Genomic DNA, 18,826 nt, shown 5'->3' on the forward strand with positions numbered 1-18,826 from the left:
CCTCATCCTCCTGCCCTCACTCCGAGCTGCTTCTGCGCTCTCGGCGTTTGTTGCGGCATAGGCACCGTTGTTTCTAAGCCGTTCCATTGCCAATTCCATCTCCATAGTGCGTAGCTGCATATGGACCGTTGCCATCTGGCCAGAGCCTGACCCCCCTGAAGGCTCTCCTGTGACCCTAGTTATCTCTGCGTTCAAGCCCACATACGTCAATCCCCTACTCTAGTCGGGTTCCATTTCCTCCAACCCGCCACTACGTAAGTTATACCCGCTGGTCATAACAAGCTGCGAGCCAATAGAGGAACGAGACACCCACCTGTGCACCCGCCCTTCCAGCAGTAGCGGCTACGGCCTCATCAGCTCACGCCCCAGATGTGTCCGTCACCATGGGGTCAGCCCGTGTCAACTCTTCCACCAGGATGGATGTTGTCCCAGTCTTCTCAGCAGGACACCCTGTCGACTGCGCCAGTGAAGTTTGTGTGTGGGCCCCTTTCTCCGGTGCGAACCAAGAAAGCCGGCTCTCGTATGTCGCTACTGAGAATTAAATTGTGACTGGGACTATGCAGTTGGTTTATTCACCATGCGCACTTGGCGCGCTCCAGAATTTGTCTCACCCCCAACGCTCCCCGCTCGTCTGTTATAAACACTGCGGCACGGAGTCTTCATAAGTTCATGCACGGTGTTTTCGGGCAAAGGTCACATCCCCCGGTTTGGGCAAAATGCACAAATGCCTCTAGTCGTCGAGGTCTGCAACGCCATAGTCGTCGGGCCATAGTCGTCGCAGTCCGTGGCGAGCACTTGAAGTTGTAAATTGGAGCCCCGAGCTCATGTAGACGCTTGCTGCTGTAGCTGTCAGAGACCCCCGCAATGGCCTGCGCCCACCGCCCGGTCGCACAGTCCGCTGACAGAGATGTTCCGGCCCACATCACTACGCGTTCTTGAAGGCGCGCTTCCCGGAAAACACCACCGTAGCCTGTCGATGTACCGTATTTTCTCGCATATAACCCGCACCAAAAATTGAAAAAAATCGCCTGAAAAGTGGGGGTGCGGGTTATCTGCGAATAATCCGGAAGCAGAGGTCGGCTTCACGGCAATGCATAGCCTGCCGTGCAGTCCGCATCCCCATCGGCATCGTCTGGTGCAAAGCCAATAAAAGCCAACATAGGCCATAGACAGATCCCGTCCGTAGCGTGTTTATTCACTTTTTGCGTGCTTTGTTTGATTTGGTCAACAGCGTCACAACAGCGATTTGACAGCGTCTGTCTCAGAGTCAGGTGTGGCCAGTTTGCACCGTTGGTCAGCTTTGTCTGGTGAGGCACCATGAGTGGGTCTCGGCGACAATCTTTCACCGCGAAAGAAAAACTCGCGATTATAGCTGCTGCGGAAGAAATCGGCAACAGAGCTGCTGCGAGGAGGCACGATGTCGACGAGTCCTGCATTCGCGACTGGCGAAAAAAAAAGGCCTCTCTCGAAAGTGCACACAAGCAGAAGCGAGCATTTCGCGGCCCGAAGACTGGTGCGTACCCCCTTCTTGAGACGCAGCTTGTCAAATTTATTGAGGAGCGGAGGAGTCGCGGCCACGCTGTGTCAACGGAGATGGCGCAGATGGAAGCGCTGAGGTTGGCCCGCGAGATGAACATCTCACGCGAGTTTCGTGCGAGCCGTGGATGGCTCCAGCGATTCATGGCCAGGCACGGATTTTCGATGCGGCGGCGAACGACTATGTGCCAGCGGCTTCCCAACGCCTACGAGGATAAGCTGTTGAGCTATCAACGTTACGTCATCGATGTACCAGGCGGGCCACCGCTTAATAAATCGGGATGATCCCACCTCACCTGGCCACCTTGAGAGAGGGTGCGCGCGCGGCGCGGTAGCCATCAATAAACAGTCCCTTGCTAGCTAGCGTCTCGTGTGGTTGTGTCATTGATGAGCGCGTAAAACAGAACATGGTGTCAGAAGTGTAACAGTCGAACCCTGCGCTGAAGATGGACTGCCTACCACCACCCGAGCCACTTGTACTGACAAATACTCCGGCCGACAACTGGAAAAAGTTCCGCCAACGAATCGAACTCTACTTCAAAGCTACTGAGACCAACAAGAAACGGACGCCAGCACAGAAGGCTGCCATCTTTCTACACGTCGCGGGCCCAGAGGCAATTGAAGTGTTTAACACCCTACCTCTATCAGCAGAACAACGAGAGGACTATGACTCGATCGTCAAAGCCTTCGAAGACTACTGCACGCCTCGGTGCAACGAGACATTCGAGAGGTACGTTCTGCGCAGTCGGCAACAACAGGATGGTGAACCTTTCGAACAGTTTTTGCGCGATATTCAGTTGAAAGCACAGACTTGTAATTTTGGCGAACTTAGGGACTCGATGGTGAGGGACCAGATAGTGTGCGGTATCGTCGACAAGAAGCTACGTGCACGCCTGCTTCAGGAGAAGGACTTAACCCTAGAATCAGCTGTAGAAATCTGCAAAGCCGCGGAACTGGCAGCAACGCAGAACCGGGCTCTTGAAAGCGAAGCGAAAGTGCAGAGAGTCTAAAAAATTGCAAACGCTGCCGGACAGTCTCGTACGAGCGGACAACGTCGACGCTGTGGCTACTGTGGCAAGATTCACGGACCAAGACGCTGCCCAGCGTTTGGAAAAACGTGCACGCTGTGCAACAAAAGAAACCATTTTGCAGCTTGCTGCAGGAGTAGACGCGGCGTTCATGAGTTAGGCGTCGCTGCAACAGAAGATGCACTGGAGGAGTCCTCGGACGCTACCGATGAAGACATTCAAGTTCTCACGGTACAAATCAGAAACGTGTCCAAAAATCAGGATTGGACGGTGGCAGGGGACCTTGCCGGGCACCCGACAGAACTGAAAGTGGATACAGGAGCGCAAGCGAACATATTGCCGTACTCGTACTTTCGCAGGATGCGTTTGCCGACCATGGTGCGGCCATCGACCACAGTACTTACTAACTACGAAGGAAGCAAAATACATCATTTGGGCGTTATCAGTCTGCCACTACGTCTAGGAGAGCAGCAAGAGAATATCAGTTTTTTTGTGGTCAAGAGAGGCAAGCAAGTCCTACTCGGATTGAATGCAGCAGAACGTTTCGGGCTGATTTCCCGCGTTCACGATGTATCTTCAAGAAGTGACGTTAGCACCGACTGGGTCACCGAGTTCCCGGAGTTATTCCACGGTCTGGGTTGCATCCGTAGACCATATTCGCTGGCAATGAAGGATGATGCGCGCCCCACGATCATGCCGCCGAGGAAAGTGCCACACGCACTGCGAGCGCCACTTAAGCAGGAGTTGGCCCGGATGGTCTCGCAGGGCATCATATGCAAAATGGAAGAGCCGTCAGACTGGGTGAGTCCACTTGTTCTTATTATGAAGAAGAATGGCCGCATGCGAATATGCCTAGACCCGCGGTACATTAATCGAAGCCTTAAACGCGAGCATTATCAGCTACCCTCACGTGAAGAAATAGAAGCAGAGCTGGCAGGAGCGGTGATGTTCACCAAGCTGGATGCCAATAGCGGGTTTCACCAGATCCCCTTAGACGAAGACACTTCAAAGATCTGCACCTTTAGCACGCCGTTCGGAAGATACCGATTTTTGCGCCTGCCATTTGGTATCGCGTCCGCCCCCGAAGTATTTCAGAAGGCAATGACGGAAGTGTTTGAAAACCTGCCGGGCACACGCGTATATGTCGATGATATTTTAATTTGGGGTGCATCAAAAGAGCAGCATGATCAACGCCTGCGTGCAGCACTGATGGCAGCGAGAAAGGCTGGCCTGACACTGAACAAAGAAAAGTGTCTGTTCGCGAAGGCCGAAGTTAAATTCCTGGGAGATTGTATCAGCAAAGAAGGAATAAAACCCGATGCTAGTCTCATTGAATGCGTTGCCAACATGCAAAAGCCGTCGAGTAAACAGGAAGTTCAAAGGTTTTTAGGTATTATGAATTACTTTGGCAAATTCATACCTAATCTCTCAAAAAGAACGGACGCCCTTAGGTCATTGATAAAGAATGATGTTGAATTCATATGGGAAGTTCACCATGACAAAGAATGGAAAGATCTTATTAAGGCTTTGACATCGGCTCCAGTGATCGCAGTTTTTGACCCATTGAAGCAAACGAAACTCTCAGCTGATGCATCAAGCTTTGCAGTAGGTGCTGCTCTTCTTCAACTCCATGACCAAGATTGGCGCCCAGTGGGTTATGCTTCAAGGGTGCTCTCAAAGGCTGAAACAAAATATGCCCAAATTGAAAAGGAAGCGCTGGCCGTGACGTTTGCTTGTGAGCGTTTCCGGGAGTTCGTACTGGGGTTATCAGTGACAGTCGAAACAGACCACCGACCTTTGCTTGCTATTTCACAAAAGAACCTGAGTGAAATGCCGCCACGATTGCAGCGCTATTTCTTGAGGCTAATGCCTTTTGATATCAAATTGCAGTATGTTCCTGGGAAGCATCTGCTAGTGGCGGACACGCTGTCCCGAATTCCAGGAACCCAACCGAGTGACGGAGAAAGCGAACAAGACGTATGCATCCATGCGACTCGCGTGCTAGCCAGCATCGTAAGTGAGAACACGAAGACTGAACTGACCTCTGCAATCCTGGCGGACCCATACCTCAAGCACGTGGTGGAGGCACTCCAGGAAGGACGACCAGTCTCAGGCGAACTAGCTCCATGTTTGTCAGAACTGTCATTTGTTGATGGAGTGCTTTTGCGGGGCAGCAGGGTGGTAATCCCAAAGAGTCTGAGGCGATCCATGCTGCAACGTCTTCATGAAGGCCATTTGGGAATGAGCAAGTGCAAAGCCAGAGCACGCCTTCTGATGTACTGGCCTGGGATGAATGCTGACATCAAGTCACTCATTAGCAAGTGTGCCACATGTCAGCACTTTGCCTACCGGCAACCTTCAGAGCCACTGTTATCGAGGGAAATCCCAACGCGGCCGTGGCAGCGAATTGGTGTCGACCTATTTGACCATGGGGGCAAGCGTTACCTGGTTGCGTACTGTGCCTACTCCAACTACCCAGAAGTGGAACAGTTGCCTCAGTCAACAAGTCAGGTCGTAGTGGACACACTAGGGACCATGTTTGCTCGCCACGGTATACCCATTGAAGTCTGTACCGATGGAGGACCACAGTTCACATCGCGAGAGTTTAGACAGTTTGCAGTAAAATACGATTTTACTCATACCATATCCAGTCCACACTTCCCCAGGGCCAATGGTCTAGCTGAGAAAGGGGTACAGGTCGTAAAGCGCCTCTTGAAGAAAAGTGAGTACGCTGGCGAGGAGTTTTGGGTTGCACTGCTCAATTATCGAATCTCGCCCCTGATAGACGGACGCACACCAAGTCAGCTCCTTATGGGACGGATGCTTCGGGGACGACTTCCAGACTTCTCATCGGCTTCGACATCGTCAGTGCGGAAACATCCACAGGATCACTGCAAAGGCATACCTCTCACACCTCTCTTCGAAGGGGACGTCGTCAGAATAAGAAACGACAAGGGGTGGTTTCCGAAAGCCCGAGTAGAGAAACTTGCTGGCCCTAGATCTTACATAGTCTGTACAGATGAAGGCCGGCGTTATCGAAGGAATCGTCAGCATCTAAAAAGGACGCCCGAACACTTAGACCCACTGGATGACAAGGATGTCGCACCGATAATCCCGTCGCCTATACAGCATAGACAACATTCAACATCAGATACAGCGCCCGATTTGACAACAGCATCCGCATCACGAAAGGAACGACATCCGTCACAACAGGCGCCTGCATCGGATGCTCTACTGAACCAGTCAGCTGCACGTGCACCACCCATTGCAAGTCAACCATCAAGGGACCCCGACGTGGTCCCGTCCCAGCATAAGGTCACTTGCCAGGCACAAGAAGCAGCCGACTCGAGTCTCAGAAGATCAACTAGGCCACGTAGAGCACCGACGCGCTTTGCCGACTACATCACCTAAAGAAAAAGGAGGATGTACCAGGCGGGCCACCGCTTAATAAATCGGGATGATCCCACCTCACCTGGCCACCTTGAGAGAGGGTGCGCGCGCGGCGCGGTAGCCATCAATAAACAGTCCCTTGCTAGCTAGCGTCTCGTGTGGTTGTGTCATTGATGAGCGCGTAAAACAGAACAATCGGGCTGCGGAAGGAGCACAACTACTTGCTCTCCCAGGTGGGAAATGCCGATCAAACGCCCGTGTACTTCGAGATGCCCATGGACACCACTCTGCAGAAAAAGGGCTCGAAATCTGTAAGCGTACTGACGGGCGGAAACACCAAACTACGCTGCACAGTAATGTTGTGCGCTTTGGCGGACGGTACCAAACTGCGCCCGTATGTAATCTTCAAGCGCAAAACGCTACCCAGCACTCCACTGCCACCAGGGATTGTTGTGCGAACCGAAGATAACGCGTGGATGAATGGTGACCTCGTCTGTGACTGGCTTCGCACGATCTGGGAGAAGAGGCCGGGCGCCATGTTGGCACGGCGGTCGGTGCTGGTGTTGGACTCGTTTCGAGGCCACTGCACTGACGCAGTGAAAGCGCGCCTCGCTGACCACCGCACCGACCTCGTGATCATACCCGGTGGCATGACTTCCATGCTACAGCCACTGGACGTGTGCCTCAATAAGCCGTTCAAGGCGCACGTGAAGCGGCTGTATGCCGAGTGGATGGCCGACGGCCTTTACGCCCTCACACCGACGGGGCGCGTGCGGAGGCCAGACATTGCGCTGCTGTGCCAGTGGATCGTGGATGCGTGGGGGGCGATTCCGGCCGACATGGTGCGCAAGAGTTTCAAAAAGTGCGCCATCAGCAATTGCTTGGATGGCACCGAAGATGATTGCGTCTTCGAGAGCGGCGACGAAGCCTCGGATGGCAGCAGCGACAGCGGCGAGTCGGGCGATGATTGAAGGAACGGGAATCGGCGCCGTCAACGTTGCGGCGATCGCTTCGAAATAAAGTTCTTTTGTAAACGAGATTGTGACTGTGACTTCCCAAAACAGTTTTTTTTAAGCTAAGCATGCGGGTTATACGCGAGGATTTTTTTTCTTTTTTCGGGGAGTTCAAAGTTAGGGGAGCGGGTTATATGCGAGGGCGGGTTATATGCGAGAAAATACGGTATGTGCCGAGCACCGGCATTCACCGGCAGCTCGTTTTTGTGTATCCGAGTCGCAAACACTGCGTCGCCGAACAAAAGCTAAACACATAGACTATAAACATGAGGACAATGCACTCCTGCCAGAAATGCGCTAAATTACATGCATGGTTATCAATACTAAAGGGCCTAATGACACATTAATAGAACGAGCTAAAATGACATACTGCAGGCACAAGTAAGAAATCCTGCATCACTTACATACACTCAGAATCGAATAACAGACTACTTTGATTGTAGTGAAATCAACTTTCACCCCACACACACGCTTAACAGAAAGATACAGCTATTAACCATGCTTCATTTTCCCAGCCTTAGATATGTCTGCCAAATTCCTAGCAGATGTAGTAGTTTACATTTTCTTGCACTGCGACATGCCCATTAGAATGCAGTGGTGGGAATGACTTCCAGCATTTTGAGCAGCCATTGGAGCAGTTACCTGTGTATTTGGAGCACGCACGGTCTCTTCATGACACTCGCAGAGGAAGGAAATTTAGCTGTAATTTATTTTAAGATAGCTCAGTAGTAGAGCATCGGACACACTATTTGTAGGACACAGGTTCAGATCCTGCCGGTGGCAAGTTATCTTTTCCTGCGTATTTCTTTCTCCAAATTTCCATTACAATTCTATGAACAACCTCTATGCTTTCCCTGGCGTTATTCTCTCGAAGAGCTACCACAGACACGTCATCATGTGATGACATCTATGTGCAGACACACACGTATGAACACATAGACATTTTCAAAGATCATTAAAGTAAAACCTCATTAATACATACATACATGGCAAGAACCTGCCGGGAACGCAGCTAACTATGCACTAAATGTATGCATTAACCATCACGTACATAATAGTGCACAGGGTTCCCCTTCGGGGGGTTGGCGAAGGTTCCTCGCAGTGTCCCTGTTCCCTATCTTATATCAATGTATGAGACTGACTTTACGACCTGCTCCTGCCTCCCCTCCCTATTATGTCAATGTATGGGGCTGGCTTTGTGCACCCCCCCCCCCCCCCTTGCGCACACCTATGACTAAGCACTAATGTGCGTTTCTTTACGTATGCCATCACCACCCAAGAAAGAATATAGTGCCACAAGCAAATATTGCCCAAGGTGCCAACCACGTAGCCATTTCTTTTTGCCAATGTTCAGAAATGATTAGAATTCTTAAAGCCGTTTTACATGCCGCAATTGCAGCGAAAAAAATCATTTTATTCGCTCCAATCGCTCTGTTTGCAATCGCCGCTAATGGCGGTTTCGTTTCACATGGACCGCGAACGGTCTGCGATTTTTGCTCTGCGACTGGAGTGGTGCTTGCACCAATCGTTGTGGCAGACAATAGAACGGCAACAAACAGCACTTGTGTTTCGTCATTTAAGAACACTTTCCAATCTAACTACACTTTAAAATGCACAACAGAGGCGATTACCAAAACAAACACATCCGACGCAAATTCGACCGCTCGGCTTGACCCTATTTCGATGAGTCCCAAATGGAAATCGCTCTCGACGCTGCGATCAGAGCGAAAATTTTCAACATGTTGGTAGCTCGCTGTGGAACGCTGCGGCGGGCGCAAAATGCTTTTTTTTTTTTCGCCGCGAGAAAATTTGCAGACTGAAAATTGACACTTATTGTGTCATGTGTTTAAGGCCATTTCACATGACACAAAAAAAAGCGACTTTGAGTGCGCGAATTCGCTCGCAGCGAAAAAAAGGCCAGTTCGCTCACGTCGCAGCGAGATTTCAACATGTTGGAAATATTCGCTCTAGTCGCAACGACGGGAGCGATTTTCGGTAGGGACCCGTCGAGATAGGGCCAGGTCGGCTAAGCCATCGGAATAGCGTCGACGTGTTTGTTTTAGTAATGACTGATGCAGTGCATTTTAAAATTAATTTAGATTAAGAAGTGTTCTTAAACGTTGAAACACGCGGGCCCTTCGTTACCCTTTATAAAAACTTAATGATATGATAACGCACAAATCATTACATTACGTTCGAAAAATTCTGCGGTGTCTGCCAGGAAGAAGGGTGGCAAGAACTCGCCGCTCCAGTCGCAGAGCGAAAATCACGGACCGTTTGCGGTCCATGTGAAACGAAACCGCCATTAAAGGGCCACTCACCAGGTTTGACAATTTTCAGTTGACAAGCGCAATGCATAGATGAGGTGTTTATGATCACGTCTGCAAAAATTCGCTACGCTACACGCCGCGGAAATGGGTCAAATTTTAAGATCAAAACTGCTCCCCCTAACCTCTGCCGGCGCACGCGTAAAGAATGAGGGCATGGCGTGGGCGTAGGAATGGCCCTACGTACACGGCAATGCAGTGACGTTGGTCCTGTGCGTAGACATGTCTGCTCTGACGTTGTCAACAGTATACCACGTGACATGGCAAAAATTATTTAACAAAACATGAGTAGTTTATGCATTTGTTGCTTTAAGAGATTAGCCCCGCCGCGGTGGTCTAGTGGCTAAGGTACTCGGCTGCTGACCCGCAGGGCGCGGGTTCGAATCCCGGCTGCGGCGGCTGCATTTCCGATGGAGGCGGAAATGTTGTAGGCCCGTGTGCCCAGATTTGGGTGCACGTTAAAGAACCCCAGGTGGTCTAAATTTCCGGAGCCCTCCACTACGGCGTCTCTCATAATCATATAGTGGTTTTGGGACGTTAAACCCCACATATCAATCAATCAAGCTTTAAGAGATTAATAAAACTTAATATAAATAATGAGACGCAATAAAAATTGTGTGCGTTTTTCTTCCATTTTTTTACCCGTGAAACGCTACGAGATGCGGGACTAATGTGCCAGCATTTCGCATGCGTTCGTGTCCCCGCGGTCAGCGCATTGAGCAGACGACCACCGTGGAACGCTCCTACACGTTCGCGCATTCATTGTGCTCATCTACTCTACTACCGCGTCTTAGCCAGCGTTTTGAAACCGTCCCGCAGAAACAGGCAGAAGACCACAAAAAAAACGCTGGTCAACAAAGCAACGCTGCTCGCGTGCTCGGGAGTTGGACTTGTTTGGGCACGTCATCTCATGGTGGGATGCTGGAGAGGGTGGGAAGAGATTTGGCTTGCGAAGGCTACGCAGAGGAGCGGCAAGGGTTTTGAGCTCGCCTCCTCCCATGCTCCTTTTGCGCCGCTTCAAAAAACCTGTTTTATCCGCTCGTGATGAACCGATCCGAAAAATTTTTGTGGCAGAATGTTCCTCATCGGACACCCAACAACCTCCAGTGTCTAACTAAAATTTGGTATGGGGCCTGGTGAGTGGCCCTTTAAGGCCGTTTCACATGACAATGAATTCGCGGACTGAAAATCGCTACAAAAAGCAGCGATTTTCAGTCCGCGAATTTGCTCGCAACGAAAAAGGCCAGTTCGCTCCCACCGCAGCGGTTCACGGCGAGCTTCCAACATGTTGGAAATTTTCGCTCTGATCGTAGCGGCGGGAGTGATTTTTGGTTGGGACCCTTCGAAATAGGGCCAGGCTGGCCAAGCCATTGAAATAGCACGACGTGTTTGTTTTAGTAATGGCCGATGCAGTGCCTTTTAAAATTAACTTAGAAATTGGAAAGTGTTCTTAAATTATGATACACAAGTGCTCTTCGTCACCGCTAATGTAAACTCAATATATTAGCGCACAGATTGGTACATCATATTTGAAAAATTCTACAGTGTCTGCCACAACAAACGGTGGCAAGAAACGTTTCCCGCCACTCCAGTCGCAAAGCGAAAATCGCGGGCCGTTCACGGTCCATGTGAAACGAAACCGCCATTAGCGGCTGTTGCGAACAGAGCGAACGGAACGATTTTTTTCGCTGCAATTGCGGCATGTGAAACAGCCTTTAGCAGCGGGCGAATGGAGCAAACGGAACGATTTTTTTCGCTGCAATCGCGGCATGTGAAATAGCCTTTACACGACCGTCCGACGGCACACGGTGGCGACACCAAAGAGCATTTTGAAACTACTGCGGGGTCCAGGATACGCACCCAACGCAGCGACCGGCGTAACGACGAAACTGACATAATCGGCTGTCTGCGATAAATGTGTACCGCGATCTGCTACTTGGCAAAAACGGACACGGTTTTCTAGAGACGCGGTACGGTCGCGGGGAGCCGATCTGCTACTCCCCCTAGTTGAGTGCAGAGCTTCACCTACTTGTCGTACACACTGTACCAAGCCGCTTGCACCCACTCCGCTGCAGACCGTGCACAGATGCGACAAGAAGCCTCTTGCCTTAACCCGGCGATGCGAGCTTTCTGCAAGCAATGCTCCAGCGGTCCTGGCAGCAAATAGAGGCGAGTTTGAGCTGTCGCCTCATGAAAGCGTGTGCTACGCTTGCCGGCTCAGGGCCCGCGTTCGCTCAACTCCGAAACAACGAGCCGCTTTCGCTTCTGCAAAGCGGTGCATTCGGAACACGGTCCCGTACAACGAATGAGGCAGCAGCGAGCGGCGCCTCCGTACTCTCAGGTAGTCGCCGGCTATTAAATGCATGCAGTAAGTTTAATGCGGCGCTACGTCACTCACGTAGGCTTCTCGTCGGCGTTAGTGCCTTTATACGCGCTCGCCGCACAGCCGCAACGCACGTGGAAGTGGTTCGATGAAGAAATCAAAGAAGACGCTTATTGCCGCCACACCTGCCACACCCAAGCGGAGGGTGAAAGAGCGTCGCCAATTGGCTTATTTGTCCCTCGCTTGCGTGCGGTAGGGGTCCCGGCATGTGCACGGCGGACGTGCGTGTAACACGTGGAACGGCCCTCAAGTCATACAGGCGCGCATTTCGGTAGTGGCCACATCACCTTCGTTATTTGCGAATGGTTATCAGAAAAGGCACTTATGTATGACTTATCTAGTATAAAGAAACACGCCACAGTACATTGACATGTTGATGTTGCTGGGCGCTGCAGATGTGGTTGGAGTTTCGAATTAAAGGCAAGCCGTTTCGGGCGACTACCAGAACTAAATTTTTTTTGTGTCGAAGTATCCCAAGAAAATCAATAGTCTTTAATATCAACCAATTCCGTAAGCAGCACAACTTTGCGCAAATACAGCCGACGTTAATAGAAACTGTCAACATTACTTTCGGTCCCAGATCAGGTTGTGGTGCAGCAATGGTGCCAATTAGACAAAAAAAAAAAAAAAAAACTTTTGAAGCGGTATGGCACAGTAATTTCCAGTTGGCGCTGGTTTCCCACCACTGGCAATGGGCACAATTTATAATTTCCCACTTCTACACTTAACATACAAATAAAATTTTAACAATAGCAACAGCATCGCAAGGCAGATTGACTATAAAAACTCACTGTCAACAAAGGCCAGCACTGCATCCAAACACAGAAAAACGAACAGTTCCACATGTACTTACTTCTCACTTCGCTAAAATAAACAGAAAAGTACAACATTAAGTGAGAAATTGACGGAATTGCACTAAAGTGCATATTTGGGCCTGTTGGTATACGATCAACGAAGCGAAAAAAACAGGACAGTGACAGACTAAGCACTGATGTTCAGGGCCTAATGCCACAATAACAGCGCTTCGTCCGTCTCAATCACCGTCCTGTTCACGCGCTGTTTTTTTTTGCATCGTTAACGGAATTTATATCAAAATTGTACAATTAACCTTTTGTAAGCGAAACCGCTTGCTGCTTCTATTCCGCTAGGGTTGCAGGCTCAGAGAAAGTTCAGTGGTAGCGCAAATCATTAAAATACCGGCGTTACACAGCTGTCACGCGCGCACTTGGAATGGCAATAACACGGCCTAACCGTGTCAGAATGTCTTCATCACTATCAACAAAGGTTGCTGTCACACGGTCCACAGACACATATCGAGCTTAGCGCAGAAGCCAGTCAAACCACGATACGCTGATCGCGATCGTGCTTATCCTGATCGGCTGGTCTAATCACGATTAAAACCGACATTCTAACAGCAGCACCTGATCCGGATCAAGCCCAATTCAGATCAGCCCTGATCGCGATCCAAAATGCCTGTCTGTCATCGGCATTACACAGTGCACTGCTGATGGCAGATTACGCTTGATCGGAATCAAATCTATCGAGAGCAATTGGCTCCCTTCTGCAGATTGCATAAAGAACCTCATAATGATCAAGAAATACGTTCCGGATCAGGCCTGATAGCAACGAAGAGTGACCGTGTGACACCGGTACATCATTACGAACTTGAGCTTACCGACAGCTGTCTCCGAACACGAAATCACGGTTTCTGATACTGATATGTGGGGTTTAACGTCCCAAAACTGGGATATGATTATGAGAGACGCCGTAGTGGAGGGCTCCGGAAATTTCGACCACCTGGGGTTCTTTAACGTGCACCCAAACCTTAGCACACGTGCCGACAGCATTTTCGCCTCCATCGAAAATGCAGCCGCCGCAGACGGGATTCGATCCCGTGACCTGCGGGGAAATCACAGTTGCAGCAATACTGAATCAACACTGCATCCAAGGTCTGTTCGGTCACCAGCATTAGTTAGTCTCGTAGCAGCGGCTACGACCTATCATGCAAAACAATGCACACAATATAGGCAAAATAACCTATTCCACCATTCCATAGCACAAACGGAGGCGCGATTCGACGACGCGCAAACACAAAAAAACGCTTTACCCCTGCATATTTTAGTACAATATTCACACTTACCGCGTGTAAAGCATGTGCGAACTACAGTGCGATTTCGCCTCCCTTAACGACAAGTTCGCAAGGCAAGCCCACGTTTGATTTCTTGCGGAAAGCTCAGCTCGCACAGGCGGGCGCACTTCACCGCGCCTAGGCCTAACATGATGGCAAGTTGAACGAGCCGGTCGCACTAGGTTCACAAAAACTACGAACCGGGCACATTGAACAAAACAAACTCAACGCTCAGTGTCTTACCACAGATCAAGCAAAACTGAATGGACAACGAGCAGCGCGCATAAAATAATAGAAAACTACTAACGTTGCTCAGCTCTCGACACCCGAACACAACAACCAGAAGACAGCCATTACAATGCTGTAACACAACCTACTGCACTCCTGACATGACCTGACCAGATGGCGGGAGCGCGTGTCCCTGCTACAGTGGCTAGAATACTAAAAATCACCGCCAAGCGGCTTCAATGAGAGGTGGTGACGCCGCTTTGCGATGTTTCCGCAAGGTAGCGCGCGCTGTCGTATACACGTCAGGCTCTCAGGCTGCGCACGTTGTTCAACGCTGCAACTTGCCGGTCAAACGTGACTCTTTTGCCTGTTTAAGCTGTTCTTTCGTGCTGCATTTGCTGTTATGGCAGCCTTCTCGTGTCTACGTTATGTCTTTTGTGGAGTGTGTGCCACGAGCAGACGTCAGAGCCACTGTTTTGTGCCCAGATGCTCAACTGGGTACAAATCGTGCAAGCAGAACCTTTCATTGTTTGGAGTCCCGAAAGACGACCATTTGTTCCAGCAGTGGCAGCGTAATATACCAAGAGCAGACAAGCCTTTGGAAAAGAACGCTGCCGTTTGTGAGCTCCACTTCGATCAGCAGTTCATCTCGCGTCACTTCGAGCACGTTATTAACGGTGAGGTAGTGCGTTTGGACAGAGCTAGGCCTGTACTATTGCCGCATGCCGTCCTAACGATCTTTCCAAATGCTCCTTTCTACCTCTCGAAACGTATGGCGCAAAAAAGAAACACCAAGGAGAGATCACACCCACTGCTTGTGCGTGGAAAAGACGTCGAAAGGACGACGACCGGGAGCCGCAGGATGAACCGGAGCCACCCGACCTTTCAGCTGCGCCCGTTTACGACTACAAGCATGTTCCACTTCCTTCAAATCGGTGGGGAAGGCAAGTATTTGGTGAGGAACCGCTAAATGTCACCTACAGCTTGTGCACGCCTAGCTCGGACATGAGCCTTCTACGAAACTTGTTAAAATTTGTGCTAGCGGAACTGCCGTAACGCATGAAGTATTTGTGCGTGGTATGAAGATTTCGATGAATTGGCCATATGAACCAGCTTCTCTTCTGGAGACTGTTAATGCCATGCCAGTGTGTTCAGGGGCAAGCTTGTTGTGCGAGTTTCCTTTTGCATCATCTGGTAAGAACTTGAAGGTCTGGAATGGGAAGCTCTACCATCACAAGTGTAAAGGTACCTCAAGTCAAGATGAAAAACGCTGCATGAGTTGCAAGTACTTGAGAAAGCTCTTTGTCAATCAGAGATACCGGAAAAAGAAAACAGCAGGCAAACTGACCCATGCAACAAAGCTTAAAGCTGAAGCTCAAACAGTACGCCGCCTTAGAAACAAGGTGAAGGCTCTCGACCAGACCATTGCACAGCTAAAACTAGAGAACGAAGAAAGTGCACTCTTGAGCAAAATAGACAAGCTGCCATCCAAACAAAAAAACGCTATAATGCAGTGTTTTGAAGCTGCAAGGCGCAAGTCCCGAAATGGCATGCGCTACAACCCGGAGTGGATGTTGGAGTGTGTCATCATGCACATAAAGAGCCTACGACTTTATGAGCATCTGCGTAGGGAGGAAATTTTTGTGCTACCCAATCGTACATGCCTCAGAGCATTCATGAAGAAGTACGACACGCGCTTTGGTTTTAATAAATGTGTCCTCTCGGGCATTTCTAAGAAGACTGCTAATATGGGAGACTTTGAACGTCATGGTGGACTGATCGTTGACGAAATGAAACTTGCAGAAAACTTTGGTGTTCAGCGGGGAAGTGGAAAAGTTGATAGATTTGTAGACCTTGGTTTTTTCACTCCCGAGGCTGACAAAAGCGTTCCATGTGATCATGATCTTGTGATAATGTTTCAACCTTTGTCAGGTTCATGGCACCAAATCTTGGGTGTATTTGCATCTAGAGGCAACGTGAAAGCCCCACTGCTTTCCAAAATCATTTTAGAAGCAGTTATCCTGGCAGAGAATGCTGGCCTCAGGGTAGACTATTTGACATCGGATGGAGCATCTTGGAACCGTGCAATGTGGCATCGATTTGGCATATCTGGTTCGGCATCAGCTATCAAGCCTTCAGCACCTCATTCAACTGAGGTCAAGAGGCGGCTTTTCTTTCTGTCTGACTTTCCGCATTTAGTAAAGTGCATCAGGAACGGCTTCATCAAAAATGGCTATAAAACACCAGATGGGCACGTTGATGTTAGGCCAATCAGGATAGCTCACGACTTGGACAAGTGTGCTACAACGTTGAAAGCTATGCCGAAGATTACAGAAGTGGACTTGAACCCCAACAACTTCGAAAAAATGAAAGTTAATTATGCATTTCATCTCTTCAGCCTTGAGGTTACACGCGGGCTTCTCTTATACAAAGAAGCAATCTCAAAGTCACGTTCGATAGAGAAGCGACAGAACAATTTGTTCGCTTCATGGAAAAGCTAATTGTTGTGATGACATCCAGAGTGCCTTCAACGGCACTGAGAAAAAATTCTGAACAGGAATGAGTACTGCAGGGTGTTCTAGCATACTTAGACCACTGGGAAGCCTGCACCGGACCTACGAAGGCAGGCTTTTTGTCTGCTAGCACTGCAGAAGATCTAAGAGTAACTCTGCAAGGCACTTTGGAACTTTTAACATGCCTGTCAGAGGAAGTGCAGTACAAATATTCGTTGACTTCACGCCTCAGCCAAAATCCAATCGAAAAGCTATTTGGGACAATTCGTCAGTTATCCGGATGCAACGATCATCCCACATCGACCCAGTTCCTTACTGCCGTGAATTCCCTTAGCTTTTACAAATTGATAAAAGCACCAGACACGGGCAATTGTGCAGGTGGCACACTTTTGTCATTAGTTGGAACTGATTAAGTGGCCAACCATGTCGACAATTTACTGGACAATGGAAACCTGGACGAAGCTTCAAGTGTACTACAGGCATCGACTGTCCTTTCTGACCATGTGTATCCTGTGCAAGTCAGTGACGCGCGACTGGTGTACTATTTGGCTGGCTATGTGGTGCGGAAGAAAGTTATGGCAACGAAATGCCGGGACTGTTTTGAGCAGCTGCTCACATCCCTCGAGAACGCAGATAAGGACCTTGCGTCATTCACAGCATTCTGTGATGTTGGAGGGCTCTTGTTCCCGTCACCTGAGCTATTTTTATTTGTGGAGGCACTGGAGGACACATTTAGATTGTGGTTCAGTTATAATAAGCTCCAAAGGGACACTATAGTTGAACTTCTTAATTCAATGCAGACCGTACCATCCGTAGGGTGTGACTCACACAAACAAGATCTGACGAGCAACAAAATCAAGTTTTATGTTCTCACACGGCTTCACTTCTTCACGAAATCTCTAAACAAACAGAGAAGTTCTGCAAGAGAAAGATCAAAGCACCTCAAGCTTCGAAAAACGATGTGATGTGCATCACACTAGTGTTCTAGCCTTGTTCCCTACTATGATGCCCCCAACTTCAAATAAAATTTGTAAGAGAAGTAAAACGCTGTCTAATTTTCTGTGCAGTTGTTAATCGAAAAATATTTCCACTGTGAATACGCAAGAATAATTAAGTTCTTAAAAACTATCTCATGCAAAATGTTAAGTATAACAACATTAAAGAAATTGATATCAATGTCACAGTAGCATATTGTGCTTCTTGAGCTTGCTTTTAACCTTGCGAAATGGCAATCCCCACAAAATGTTAATCGGTTACATTTCTTAGCACCAAGGAACGATCGCTAGCAGTGGCAAGTTTAGCTGGCCGCGATGTTTGCGATTGATGTAAAGCTTCACTTATGATGCTATGGGTATGGTCACACCATACGGTGATAATGTTTGATAATATCTGCGCGAAGTTCATTTATATATGATGCACTTACGCCCTGCAATATAATAGAGGCACATAAAATTTACGGTACAAACAAAACCATATCAGCCACAAATCAGCCTTGACATGGTAGCGAAGCTGCAACGAGCCGCCGAGCGAGCAACGTGTAAGCTACAACCAGCGCCACCTAGACAGCGCCGGTCGAGGCATCGGTGGAGAGCGTCAGCGCAGGCGGCGCGGTCTTTACACTTTTTATATTCTAGCCACTGTATCCCTGCTCTCGTTTGATTGCTCGCTGTTGGTGGCGCTACTCGACGCAAAGACTGAGCAGAGTCGCCGCCTAGCGGCCAATGGCCAAAAAGACATAGTGTGGACAGGTAGAGGTGTGCGCCGAGACGTCGGCGTGCCGCCGCCAACAGTTTTCGCTACGCCGCCGACGCCAACTGGTTGGCGCGCCGCCGCCGCCAATGTGTTTTTTTGGGCACGTCGATTTTTTTAGTAAACCTGGCTTTCTTCGGCAGTTTATTGTGTCACTAGTAAATTGTTGGTCCTTTCTTTATTCTGCCCTCTAGTAAACGCATCGCAATCGATTCGCCTGCTTAAATAACTGGATCAGAAAAAACGCCAGGCCTGCGCGGCAGGCGCAGCACAGTGACAGCTAAAGCTAGAAGAGCGGAATCTGCTGCGATCACGCTTGTTTGATACCCACTACGTTCTTAATAATAAAAATTTTAGGCTAGTAGCCTGGCGATAGTTATAGCGAGAGAACCGAACGACGACAAATAGACAAGAAGGACACGAGCGCTAACTTCCTACTAAGTTTATTGCGCAAAACGCGAAAACATTTAGAGGATACAGTAAACAATGTGACTTTTACTTTTCTGTATCGCTTTCTTATAGACTTTTCTT

General features: G+C 49.3%; 1 protein-coding gene across 13 annotated transcripts in view; it reads right to left on the minus strand.

The window, feature by feature from the left end:
- LOC119177004 (uncharacterized) overlaps nucleotides 1–14,247 on the minus strand; it is a 282,220-nt gene extending 267,973 nt beyond the window's left edge. For 3 of the 13 annotated variants that reach the window (XM_075877943.1, XM_037428340.2, XM_075877938.1), the window contains exon 1: nucleotides 14,113–14,247. The gene's annotated coding sequence lies outside the window, so the exon portion shown is untranslated. Of the gene's footprint in view, nucleotides 1–13,817 lie in introns of all 13 variants that reach the window. The other 10 variants (XM_037428345.2, XM_037428346.2, XM_075877942.1 and 7 more) reach the window with 7 other exon arrangements.
- Nucleotides 14,248–18,826: the final 4,579 nt, after the last annotated feature.

This window comes from Rhipicephalus microplus, chromosome X (assembly GCF_043290135.1).
Source record: "Rhipicephalus microplus isolate Deutch F79 chromosome X, USDA_Rmic, whole genome shotgun sequence".
In the NCBI taxonomy this organism is placed as follows: domain Eukaryota; kingdom Metazoa; phylum Arthropoda; class Arachnida; order Ixodida; family Ixodidae; genus Rhipicephalus; species Rhipicephalus microplus.